The sequence below is a fragment of the Crocuta crocuta genome, unplaced genomic scaffold (assembly GCF_008692635.1).
Source record: "Crocuta crocuta isolate KB4526 unplaced genomic scaffold, BGI_CrCroc_1.0 scaffold260, whole genome shotgun sequence".
Classification (NCBI taxonomy): domain Eukaryota; kingdom Metazoa; phylum Chordata; class Mammalia; order Carnivora; family Hyaenidae; genus Crocuta; species Crocuta crocuta.
Genome location: NW_027527525.1, coordinates 2472699 through 2483936, shown reverse-complemented (window position 1 = coordinate 2483936; position 11238 = coordinate 2472699). Strand labels below are relative to the sequence as shown.

The window sequence follows — 11238 nt, the reverse complement described above, 5'->3', positions numbered from 1 at the left end:
AATCACAAAATACTTATTTCTTGTAAATTATATCACACAAATCAAAGAATTTTCCTGTTTTCAGAACAAATATCAGCATTGCTATTACCATGTACTAGGCATTTGTTGTGACAGATGTTTGTGTAAGTTAAGCTTTACAACAACCGCAATTTACAAATAAGCAAACAGAGGCTCAGAGAAATCCTGTTAGTTGCCTGGATGTGGTTAGAATCCTGGTCTGTCTCACTCAAAGCTTTTGCGTGTGTCTTTTTTCCCTCTTAGATATAAATAAAAGCTTAATTAAGGGTTTTGATTAATTAATATTATATGTACACAGAAAAAAAAAGGCTTCATTTGTAGATTGAAAAACCCCAACCTACCAGAGAAGGGATCTAATGAATTTTAATTTTCTTCAACTGTATTATTGACCTCCCAACTCTCTTCTCATCTTTGGTTGTCCAAGCATTGATACCTCTTCAGTTGTCCAGAGTTCCATCTAGAAACACTCCCCCTCATGGGAGGACTCACATAGCATCGGCTTTATGAATCTAATCCCCTTTGCAAACACAAACTTCCCTTGTCTAGTTTGAATTGGAAAGAGGTCTTCTATTTCAGAATACAGAACTCTCCCTGCATTAGAAAAGAAATTCCAGCAATATGTTCAAATAGGGTAATCAGCCCAAGTCTATCACATTGAATTAGTGGCAAAGATAGTTCCCATGACTTAATTAATTCTTCTATTATCAGCATTCAGACTCTTCAACTGAATCTTATTTGCATAATCCCGTAGAGCATCATTATTTAAGTTTAAAGGCACTTAAAATCAAGTCACACGATGGTTATATGTACTCAAATCAATGCAGGCTATTCAAAGAAAAGCACTGAATGGATATAAAGACTGGCTGATAGATGTACCATTTTCAAACTTGCTCTTTTTATGCCCACATCCCAATAATGCCACTCAAGGACCTACTATATGCAGGATATTAAATATTGAGTTTCACTTCTTATGGGTGTGGTACAGAGGAAGCTATGCACTTAAAATAATACTATCCTGTCAAGTTATTGATCTACATTGTATATATTTCCTGGTCATAGGCAGCTTCCACACAGAAACATCTGGATGCAAATTGAAGAATTCAATTACTCAGATCCAAGTGGGTATATCTGTTTCCTGGTAGCTGGATAATTGACTTATAGCTGGCTTCCTACAGATATAGCCCAAAGCTATTTTGACAAAGGCAGAATGAAGTAATAGTTTTTTTAAATGCTGCTAAGAAAAAAATCTTTGCAGACATGCTTCACACTATGCAGGTAGCCACGAAAACAACTGAATTATAATTGCTACTTGGTCACATCGAGATGCTACATGAACCCTCTGATTAATACAACAGTGTGAAAAATATGTCAAGATATTGCCATAACATTGTCTGATATTTTGCCCCTGGTAAATCTTCTGAGGCATTTCCTTGCCCCTGAGTAAAACAATGATGGAAAAGTAGTAATTTCCCAGGAATGAGGGGAAGCCAAGAAGAGGTTTAAATTTGGGGCAGTAGTAAAGCAAATGTTAAAAACAATGTTTTGAAATCATTGTTACTCTAAAAATCCAACGTTAGACGTTTTTTTGTGGCAGCCTAGTCTCTGAAACGAGAAAACAAAGTTAAACATTTGAAGAATGAGATGACAATCTGGATTTTTTTTCTTTTAATATACTTTCGTTAATTTCATCTGAGCCTTGGCCTCTCAAATCGCTGGAATGGAAGGAGTCATCTCCATGCATTTGACGGGGAAAGAAGGAAGACTGGGGGTTGGGGGGTTGGGTAGAAGAGGGAGGAAGTAATGAGAATAGACACACCTCTCCTTACACTCAAAAGACACTCTGCTGTGCTGCTCCATTCCCTTCTGTCAAACAGCTTCCCACACAAAAGCCATGTGTAAAGGGAAGGAGGTGACAAAGCAAGTTGTTGACAATATGCAGTGAAGTTCATCTCTGGCTTCATTAGGAAGAGAAATGGAAAGTAGAAGCTCAGGGCTGTCGGGAATTTCAAATGTGCTGTTTGCCCAGATGATGGAGAAGACCTTGTTTACTCTGTCTGAGTTCATCCTGCTTCCGGAATCTGCAGGGACTCCCTAGTGCTTCTCAAAAGTTAATGTCATTGGCAGATTGGAGCCACCTGGGAATCTTGTTACAATGCAGATTCTGTTTGAGTGGGTCTGAATTCTGCATTTCTTACACACTCCTAGTTGATGCCTGCTGCCGGCCCATGGTCCATGCCTCAGGACCCAACAGACCCAGGATCACAGTCCTCTCCTCTGGATGTGACCCACACCCCAGCTGAGCTGAACCACTTGCTCTTTCCTAGACAGAAGTTGTGCTCTGCTTCTTCAGACCTCCCACCCCTAATTCCCAATCCCCCATAGGATTCCCAATGCCTATGCCTGCAGCAGTAAGAACAAAAAATGTTTTCTATTCTGCCATGCCGCCAACCTCATTTCAAGGGTATGTTTGCAATTCCTTCTTCCCCTAATGGTACTTGCTAATACTTTTGGAGGCTCCTGGAACACTTCGACTCTGTCTCCCTCTCCTTCTTCTTTGTCTTCTTCTCCTCCTCCTTCCCTCTTTCTTTCATTTGACTATTTAGCGAAGCATACTAAATGCCTGTTTTGAGGGCGAGGACTCTGGGATGAACAAAGCTCCTGCCTCTTGACTTTCACAGGCTGGCTGGGAGCATTTGGAGAGAGTAGGGGTGCAACGCAGTCAGTCAGTCAATATGGAGGTGCTCTTGCAGAGAAAGCATGCACTTCTTCTTCTTCTTCTTCTTTTTTTTTTTTACAAATAGTTTATTGTCAAGTTGGTTTCCACATAACACCCAGTGCTCATCCCCACAAGTGCCCTCCTCCATGCCCATCACCCCCCTGCCCCCCACACCCATCAGTCCTCAGTTTTTGTCAGCATTCAAGAGTCTCTCATGGTTTGCCTCCCTCCCTCTCCCCCACCATTTCCCCCCTTCTTCTCCCCCTTGTTCCTCAGTTAAGTTCCTCCAATCCTCCTATACGTGCAAACATATGGTATCTGTCCTTCTCTGCCTGACTTATTTCGCTCAGCATAACACCCTCAAGGTCCATCCATGTGGCTACACATGGCCAGATTTCATTGTTTCTCATTGCCATGTAGTATTCCATCCTATAGATAAACCACATCTTCNTGGGGGGGGGGGGAGTGGGAATCACCAGCCGCGTCACAGAAAGGAAGGAAGAAATGGCACTGTGGATGATACAAAGGGCAAGGTGAAGAGGGCCAGAGTGGAACCTGAAGTTGCTTTGACTTTCACTGTTGAGACTCTCTGACTTCTGTCAGGGGCTCCAAGCCAAGACACCGTCCTTCAATCCCTTCACTTGACAGAGCCTCCTTTGGAACTCTGGACAATCACATCTAGCCTCCTGAGGCACCCTGAGCTGACGAAAAAAATGAGGTTATTTGTTGGTCCTTGAGCATCGCCTAACCTGTAACTCACATACTCACACCTTCAGTGGTAGCCATTTCCATTTCACTCTTTGTGTTTCTCCAGGAGCAGATCCTGAGGCAAAGGCTTGAGTGCAGGTAGTTTATGTGGGATGTGAAGACCAGCAGGGGAGTGGAAAAGTGAAAGGGGAAGCCAGGACAAACAATATAGGGAGCATTAGCAAGCCCGTTACTGCTTTGGGTGACTGCAACTCCATCCCACTGAGGAAAGCTGTGGAGCCAGTGTGAAATGTATGTCCCTGAGTTACTACACAGGGCAAGGAAGACGGCAGTGCTCCGACATCCATTTCCCCCATCACTGGTGAGGGCTGGGGTGGCACGGGGGTTATTCCCCTGGGTCTTCTGCTCTCCCATGCATGGCAAGTGAGTCTCCTGCAGCTACAGAATGTCCTCAAGCAAAGACACGCGGGACCTGGCAGGCTGGATGCAGGCAGAGCCGGTGGGGCAGGGAGGCTGTGAAGCGTCTGACGCACACCCCACAGGACCCAGGGCCAAATCTCCTTCCTCTTTGCCTGCTCCCAATACCACCTCCCAGGCCAATCTTCCTAGCATCTGACTCTGCTGATTCAGTCTCCTGTTTTGGGTTCTCCTCCAACTGAAGCTTCCCTCCCCACCTGCTACTGGGTATAGCACACGCTGGAGTACTCACGGAACGTTGATTGCATTTCTACCTGATGACTCAAATCCAACGGGCCACCTGGTGGATTTATTTTTAACATGATCCTGAAATGAAACTGAGATGACTTTACATCAGATACATATTTTATCTGTAGGTCAACATTTATATTACATCCTAGCTCTCTGATGACTGATGAAATGTGAGAGCAATTTGTTTTTGTCTCTAAGTCTGATTCAATCACATCACCATGCCACACTTAGGAGGCTACATTACATTGCCTCTTCTTTGCCCCAATTGTGCACAATCCTGCAATATTAGGGAGGTTTTGCTACAATTCTTAAGCCTCAAGCATATTTCCCCAGTGGTCTGTTTTTACGTGCTCTTTTCGGATCTTATTAATGGCATCCGGTTTAGGAGCCTGAAGTGTCAGCTGCACGTTTTGCTTTTTAGTCATTCACTCATCTTCTATTAGCAGAGGAGAGAACCAACCCCTCCATCCTCAGACCAGGAGTCTCAGGTGGTATATTACCACCTGTGACTCTAGCAGCAGGCAGGGGACTCAAGCCTGGCCAATCAGAGCACACATTCCCTTTGGCCACTGTAATTGGTTCTGCAGGGGCATGTGACACATGCCAGAACCAATAGAATGCAATATGTTGGCTGAGATTGTTTCGAGTGTTTCCTTCTTTTCTCCTGGACTTGAACTTGAGAGGATGTTCACCAGGAACTGCTGCCAGCCATCTTATTGTCCATCCTGAGCCTGAGGACAAAGGTAACTGGGGAGAGAGAACTGAGAGATGGAGGGGGTGCTGAGACTAGATGACCGGTGTAGCCGAGCTTGGAGCCAGGGATCTTTCTGGCCTCAACGGTAATATAAGATAACACATCTCTTTTGGGTTATGATAGTTTGGTTGGATTTTCTGTTACTGCACCAAAAGATCTTGAGAGGATACAGAACCTGAGAAACCTGGATTTAAATCCCAATTCTGCCTTTTGTTAGCTCTGCTTTTAAACTTCAGTTTCCTCAACTTTCAAAGATGAAATAACCCCCTGACATGGGTATTGTGAAGATGAAGTGAAATGATGGACTCAAGCTTCTCTGCCCAGTGTCTGTCCCCAAGGCAGGGATTGATGTACGCCATCCTTCCCTAAGCGTGTCCCAGCCCAGCAAGGGTAAAGTCCTACATGTTGGCTGCATTCCCATTATTGATAAAATCAGGAAAAAACGCACCCATTAAAACCCTGATGTTGAAGTATCCCAGGAGCACTATCAGACTCCATGCTGAGGAGGGCAGGAGCTCCCAGGTGGCCTAAGAAGACTTGTGTCATCTTTATGACTTAAATAATTTATGTGTCTATGCTGGACCTCAGTTGTCTTCCTTTCCCAATGAGAAAAATAGCATAGAGATGGTATCTAAGGTTTCTTTCCGCTCAAAAACACTCTATGCCTCATTTCCTCTTCCTGCTTGGTAAAGTCTAACGTCCCTACAATTGTATTCAAAGCAGGGCCAAGACCCGGATGAGGGAAGTGGAAAGGCTAGGACAGAGTACACAAGGAGGCACTGGCCACACGCACAACTGTAAGAGTAAGTTCGTCCTTAAATGTTGCTCCCTAGGCACCAACCTTTCTCACTGTAGTCTCAGCCCTACTGTTTCTTGTCTAGAATAGATAGACGCCGAATGCCGTGTTCACCGCAGCTGGTACTAACTAGCTAGCACTGCTACATAATGTTGAATTTTGAATTAGCACCAGGAAGCCAGACCCTTCCTGGACCCAAATGAAGACATTTCCTGGCCTATGAATTATGAGACTCATTTTAAGCAACCATGGAAACACTTCTGGATCATATTGCTCTATGTAGACTTTAGGTTTTCAATTCTTTTTTTTTCTTTTTAATATTTTTTATTTATTTCTAGGAGAGAGAGAGAGACAGCGTGAGCAGGGGAGGGTCAGAGAGAGAGGGAGATACAGACTCTGAAATAGGCTCCAGGCTCTGGGCTGGCAGTCAGCACAGAGCCCGACGCGGGGCTCGAACCCACGAACCGCGAGATCATGACCTAAGTGAAAGTCGGACGCTTAACCGACTAAGCCACCCAGGCGCCCCTAGGTTTTCAATTCTGAATTAGTATAAGTACCAAGAACCTCCCCTAACCCCCACTCTGGCTTTTCTAGCACATCGCAAGTACCACCATCACTCCACTCTTTATAGAATGATTTGGGGAGCTTCTTCGTTGCTGTCAGTCTTTATCTGGCAAGTATATTGATTGAGCTCCTTAAAACAATCAAAACCACCTCTGGTTTTGTTTTATTCTTTGACAATGTATGTATCATGTAGCTTTGGGAGAAAGAGTCGATTCCACTTCATTTATAATGAGGTGCCTATGACTGAGAAAAGAGGCATGCAAGGAAGGAATATTCAAACACTGAGAACAGTGTAGAAATAATAAGACACGGGAAGGAGAGGCAAAGATTAGGTAGAAAGTGAGTTAATTTCAGACTCCCATCTTCGATGCAGATATTCACATGTAAATGAGTATATCAATGTAATTTGAGCATTTGCCAAATACTGGGCACTTTACACAGGAAGTCTTATTTAATGCTCACAATAAATGAGAAGACATTGTTATCTCCATTTTATAAATAAGTAAACAAAGACTGAGCCCAAAGTCAGTTTCTCAAGGTCACAGGACCCAAGTATGGTTAGAGTCTTTACTGAAAATGAAGACAGTTCGCCACCCTTTACAATTCTGCAACAAGTCAATGTGATTTTAATTGATTTTTTGCCCTTTATGCCCATCAAAGTTTTAGTGTTCTTGCTCATCTGCTTAGTTGGTTTTTCAAAATATTTTTGTTAATGTTTATTTATTTTTGAGAGAGAAAGAGACAGATACAGACAGAACATGAGTAGGGGAGGGGCAGAGAGAGAGGTAGACACAGAATCCCAAGCAGGCTCCAGGCTCTGAACTGTCAGCACAGCGCCTGATAAGGGGCTTGAACTCACAAACTGCAAGATCATGACCTGAGCTGAAGTCAGACACTTAAGCAACTGAGCCACCCGGGGAACCCTGGTCATCAGCTAAGTTATAAGGGGAAGAAGTCTCTGGCCACTGAAAGAGCTAGTTTTAATTTAATAGTCTGCTTCAGTGAATGGAGTTACAATAGAACTCTTTTGGAGACTTAGGATTCTGATTTCATGCTTGCTTTCCCAGCGAAGTCTCACAGCTTTGGCTGTGGCCATGTCTGTAACAGAACTGTCAGCGTTAGGGTGTTCACAGCAACCCCTGTAAGATCCCAGAGGAACAACAATGTTCTCTCTCCCATCCCCCACACCTAATGTGTCAGTTACAAATACTTACTGATAACTCTGAATTTTGACAGCTCTAGAAAAGAACGTTTTCCCAGTTACTGTCTTTTTAAGGAGTGGTTTCATGAGTGGACTCTCATGCAATTTGCCTGGTTGCGTTACTAATCCAAGCTCAGAATGAATCCAAACTCAAAACAGCCATCTGAAGGAATCGCTCCAATGATGTTGCACCTGCTATTTTATGGTCCTCTGAAAAGGCATTTGTTTGTGAGAAACACAATTAATGCCATTTAGTTCCTTTCAAACACTCGATAGTGGATAAAGAATCATCAGAGGAGAAAATGAACAGTCCTTGGAAGAGGTAATTGTAGGAAACAATCACAGCAAGTGACTGGACCAGGACTGGCTCCTTCAGAGGCAGAGCGATGACGCTGGCATGTGCCCAGGGCAGTCACTGATGGTTCCTAGCCTTCGTTAAAGCCATCTATGCAGAGTGAAACTAAATACTTAAAGTAATATGGACCATTCTGGGGTAAATTTTTCTTCATGTTGAAATATAGAGGATGCTCTTCATTTTAGAGTCCTTGTGTGGTGCAGATATTCTCATGCAAATGAGTCCCTGGTATGTAATGTAATAAAGGGAATATATATAGAATATCTTTTGAAATTGATGTGATCAGTTAGGTATTATCAGTGGTCTTTTATAGCTTGAAAAATCTCAATAGTTAGTTCTGGTTACTGCTTTTAGTCTATTTGTTTCACCCACTAAGTATATTATATTTGTTAATTTCGCTATCTCCCCTCCAGACCTCCTCAGGCTATGAGCCCCTTGAATATTTCATCACGCAGTCAGCTCAGTGAGCCCCTGTGAAGCTTTAGGTCCTACTTGGCACATAATTGATCCTCAATAAATGCTTGTTGGATGCACTGATTTCCCAAACTGATCTCCAGCTATCTTCACGTATGATTTCTAGTAATTTCTTAACAATTTTCTCCTACAAAAACTGGGGAACCCAGTCAATAAACAGAATGTATACATACACACACACACACACACACACACATAGATACATATATATGTATACACATATATACACAATATGAAATATAATCTGTGTGTATATATACATATGTATATATATGTATGTATTTATACATATACATAATCTGTATACATATACATATATATTTATATATACACCCACATACACAATTCCAGGATAGCCTGGAATAAACTCATGGCCTTCTCATAAACGGAATAAGAAAAGTCAGTCAGCTAGTCTTTTGACTATTTTCTTTACCTAGTTTTTTTCCCATTTCTACTTTAACTCTGCCACAAGCAACCTATTTATCCATTAGTGTATAGCTTTTCCTTTCTGCCATAAGTTTGTTTGTAGTTTATATTTGTTTCTAGGAATTCCTTCTGCTCTGAATTTTTACCTACTGTAGGGAGACCCAGAACAGCCAAGTTTTCAGGGGAAAGGTAGAGAAAGAGGGTAAAATATCAACTAAAACATAAAAGACAGGTTAGTGGATCTCTGCTAAATGGACTTCACACTGGTGTGTAAGTCTCTGTAGAAAAAAGAATTCAGAGTTGGGTGTGGGATGGCTATAAGTAGGGTAAGACAGAAGTGGAGAAGTGACCTCATTATAAGCTGTTTCTACAGGGGTTACTAGGGGTGAAGCAGAGTCATGCATCATTCTGAACCCCATAGTATTCAGCCCAGTGCCTGGGAGTTTCCCTTCTCTCTAACAAAAACTGGCCTTGGCTGAGCTCTTTACTGTCAACCTCTCCCAGCTCTTGCCTTAGTCTCTGCCCATATGCTAAGCCTAGTTGTGCAGCCTTCCAATTGATTAAGAGAGCCAAGCAGTAGCTTTCCAATAAAGTCTTTGTATGCCCAAACTGGCTTGTGACCAAGAACATTCGAAGATGAAAAAACTAAGAGATAGAGATGTTTGAAAAACTTGGCCAAGGTCATAGTTGCAGCCAGTACTGTTATGATCCAAGCAAAGCTACAGGGTTCCAGAGTCCATGCTCTTAACCAGTACCCAATACTGCTTTTTAAAAAAAATTTTTTTAAGTAAGCTCCACCCCCAATATGGGGTTTGAACTCACAACCCCAAGATCAAGAGTCACATGCTCTACCGATTAGCCAGCCAGGAGCTCCCAGAAATTGTACTCTTAGGTGCGGTAGATTACAAAACTCCATGCAATATTTTGCATATCCTTCTATCAAGAGGTAGAGTTTATTCTCTTACTCTGTGATTGTAGCCTGGTCTTGTGATTTGTTTTGTCCAAGCAAGTGTGTTAAAAGTGATATTGGGGGGCACCTGGGTGGCTCAGTCAGCTAAGCGTCTGACTCAGGCTCAGGGCATGATCTCACGGATCGTGGGTTCGAGCCCCGTGTCGGGCTCTGTGCTGACAGCTCAGAGCCTGGAGCCTGTTTCAGATTCTGTGTCTCCCTCTCTCTCTGACCCTCCGCTGCTCACGCTGTCTCTCTCCCTCTATCAGAAATAAATAAAACATTAAAAAAAGTTAAAAAAAAAAAAGTGATGTTGGGCCAATTCTGAGCCGGGGCCTCAAGAGACCTTACAGCTTTTGTTCTTGCTGCCCTTAGAACCCTGACAGCCTAGGCACAAGCCTGAACCAGACTGCTGGGGGATGAGGGAAGACCATGCACGGAGCAGAGATGAACAATCCCAGCTTAACCCTTTGAGACCAAAAGCCACAAGACATCTTGAGCTGCTCATAAAAACATAAAAAGCTCAGCTCAAACCAACAAAGCCTGAACTCAACCTAAAGCGCCAAACCACAGAATTGTGAGCTAAATAAATGGCTGTTGTGTTGTCACTAGCTTTTGAAGTGATTTCATGCAGCAAATGTCAATTCACTGAGTATCTTAGGGGTATCGATCCATCATCTACCTATCTATCTTCACTACCTTCACTAGTAGATATAAGAATTTTCATAGCTGCGTTGTTTATAACAGCAAGAAATATGGGGCACCTGGGTGACTCAGTTGGTTAAGCATCCAGCTTCAGCTCAGGTCATGATCTTAGGGTCTGGGGGTTCAAGTCCTGTGTTGGGCTCTGTGCTGAAAGTTCAGAGCCTGGAGGCTACTTCACATTCTATGCCTCCCTCTCTCTCTGCTTCTCCCCCACTCATGCTTTGTCTCTCTCTCTCAAACATAAATAAACATTAAAAATACTTATAAATGCAGGAAATATGAACCTATTTAAATAGCCAGCAATAGGGATATAGATAAACAAATTATGCGATATTTTGCAAAATTATACAGTGGAGAATTCTACAGCAGTGAAAACAAACTGATAGAACAATACCTTACCTGCTAACATGGGTGGATCTCACAAGCAATGGTGAGTGAAAACACCAAGATGCTGAAGAAACATATGCAATTTAGTTCCATTATTGTAAGTTGGAAAACATGCACTCTTCGGGGGGTAAAAGCCTATATAACTGCATAGAAACAATTAATTTATTGGTGAGAGGAGGCTAACTCAAAACAAGTCCACTTTTCATTCGTGTTACAGTCCAGTGAAGTTGGTAGTGAAAAACAGCACCATGCAGTCATTTGGAGACCCAATTATGTTCCTTGTAGTCCCCCATCCCCCTCTGGGAACTTCAGAAACTTCTCCATGCAGCCAGTTAAGGAGAGAGCTTGGAGGATTATTCAGGATTATGGGCTAGATTTGGAAGTGGTGTACTTCCATTCCATTCACATTCTTTCAGCCAGAATTCTATCATATGCTCAGACCTACAGCAAGGGAAGTCACATACAATATACCTACAT

General features: G+C 42.8%; 1 long non-coding RNA gene across 1 annotated transcript; it reads left to right on the top strand.

Annotated features, from left to right (window-relative positions):
* The first annotated feature begins 4819 nt into the window (after window positions 1–4819).
* Window positions 4820–10280, top strand: LOC144231913 (uncharacterized). The gene is made up of 3 exons (XR_013335238.1): window positions 4820–4893; window positions 5625–5707; window positions 10045–10280. It is a non-coding gene; the product is annotated as an uncharacterized LOC144231913 (long non-coding RNA).
* Window positions 10281–11238: the final 958 nt, after the last annotated feature.